The sequence below is a fragment of the Aegilops tauschii genome, chromosome 6 (genome assembly GCF_002575655.3).
Source record: "Aegilops tauschii subsp. strangulata cultivar AL8/78 chromosome 6, Aet v6.0, whole genome shotgun sequence".
NCBI lineage: Eukaryota > Viridiplantae > Streptophyta > Magnoliopsida > Poales > Poaceae > Aegilops > Aegilops tauschii.
In genome coordinates this window covers 5872367-5874665 of record NC_053040.3, presented here as the reverse complement: position 1 = coordinate 5874665, position 2299 = coordinate 5872367, and the positions used below count along the sequence as shown (strand labels likewise).

The 2299-nt window shown below is 49.6% G+C and overlaps 1 pseudogene; it reads left to right on the top strand.

Moving 5' to 3' along the window:
• The first annotated feature begins 1118 nt into the window (after positions 1-1118).
• LOC141025656 (4-hydroxyphenylacetaldehyde synthase-like) lies at positions 1119-2037 on the top strand (annotated as a pseudogene).
• The last annotated feature ends 262 nt before the right edge of the window (positions 2038-2299 follow it).

Sequence of the window (2299 nt, the reverse complement as noted above, 5' to 3'; positions counted from 1 at the left end):
GGTATGCAAATTTGAAACCTTTAGGATACCCTCCAACCCTTCTTTACTTTAACTAAATTAACTAAGGTCTCCTTTGGTTCGTAGGATAGGAATATTATATATAGGAATAGGAACTTCATAGGAAGTGAGATGACATGCATCTCAATTTCTATAAAGAAAGAGATGTCATTTGATGAATAGGATAGGAATTTTTTCACTGAGTCTAGGCTAATTTTTTTTCCTTTGAAATGTGAAGGATTGAATCCTATCCTACATAGGAACATGAATCCATTCCTACAAACTAAAGGGCTCCATAGGAATTTTCCCTTTAAAAATCCTATCCTATGAAATTCCTACAAAAATCCTACAAACCAAACGAGGCGCCCTAAAGTTTCCGAACTGAGATCAATTTTGAAAAGTTGATTCATTTGATTGAACTAAGGAGGGTCAGAGGGTATCCTCAAGCTTCCAAATTTGCATCCATAGTGAGGAGCTCCCTAGCATTTCACCTACCACTGACAATATTGTTGATCAAATAATTGCTATAAATTGCTGTTGAAAGTGCCATCCAATCAACTTTTCATGCCCGGACATATAATCAATACATAACAGTTTTTAATATTTGATTCCAGGATGTCTGCATTTTTAATTAATACCAATCAATCTCTGGGTTAGCATATTGTTAACGTGGGAACATAACGTACTTCCTATTCCTATATAAGAGCATCTTCAACGGACGCGCAACAATATCGAGCGCTAAAATAGTTTTACAGCGCCATTGTAGCACTTTTAGCGCGCCGCGGCCAACATTGGTTTTCCACTTGCCCAAAAATGCGCGGCAAAAAAAACATGCAGTGCAAATTATAAAGCGCGCGCGGTCCGGTGCCCAACATTTGCAGCCTGCGATAGCGCTTTTTAGCATGTGCGATGATTTTTTTGCGCAAACACTATTTTGCAGCATCTGCTGGAGTGTCTCCGACGCCCAAAAAGGACGGATTTTAGCGCGTGGAGCAGTTTTTGGGCGCCTGTTGAAGATACTCTAAGGGATTGCCAATCCAGCAGTTATAGCAGCCAAATATGTGGATAGCACACACACACACACACACGATGCACACACTGCCATTGCAAAGGCGTACACCATGGGGAGCACAGCAGCTGACACGCTGTTGCCACTGGATGTCTCGACGTTCGCCGCCGAGTCCCGCGTGGTGGTTGACTTCCTCGAAGTCTACTACCGCGACATCAAGAGCTACCCTGTCCGGCCCGATGCTTAGCCAGGGCGACTCCGCGTTGTTCTACCTGACATGCCGCCCAAGGTCGGTGAGCCGGTGGACATAATACTCGAGGACATATGGCGGCACATCGTCCTGGGACTGACACACCGGCAAAGCCCCAATTTCGTCGCCTATTACCCGATGAACGCGAGCATGGCCGGGTTCACCGACCAGATGCTTTTCGCCGGTCTCAACATCTTATCATTCTTGTGGGCTGCGTCACCGGCCGCGACCGAGCTCGAGGACGTGGTGGTGGACTAGATGGCCAGGCTGGTGGGCCTCCCGGAACGATTCCTCTTCTCCGGCGGTGGCGGCGGCGGGCTGCACGACAGCACCTGTGAAGCTGCGGTGAGCACGCTCGCGGCCGCGCGTTATCGCGCACTAAGTAGCCTCGGCCATGAAGCCATCCTGAGGCTGGTGGTCTATGCCTCGGACCAGAGCCACTACACCTTCCAAAAGGGCGCGAGGATCGCAGGAATCCCACTGCCCAACTTCCGTGTCATCCCAACATAGGCGACGTCAGCCTATGGACTCACCGCCGCTAGTGTCTGCGATGTGGGGACGGCTGACTTGGCTAGCAGTCTCGTGCCGCTATACCTATGCACAACCGTCGGCACGACAGGGCTCGGCGTGGTAGACCCGGTGTGCGATCTTTATGGTGGACAGCAAGTTTGTAATCCGTATGGTCGTGAGCGCGGCCATGACGGAGATGCGGCACGTTCAGGACGCGTGGGAGCTTGTCCAGGACAAGGCCAAGGAAGTTCAGGCCACTCCACAGCAGTGATAGTGAAGAAGCAAACGCTAAAACATCAATAAAGTTTACTCCCTACGTTGTTGGGGACCTCCACCGCTCCTGGCTCCTTCCTCCCTCTCCCTTGGTCTCCTCTCCTTCCTCCTTCTCTGGCCGGTCAGGACCTCCATCACTGGGCGCGTGCTTTTGGGGCCTTGGGCATTTTCTGCAACATCAACCATGTTGCAGAAGTCATTCCACAACAACACTCATGTTGGAGAAAAGTTAAGACAGAAAAAAATTCTGGTTCGTACAT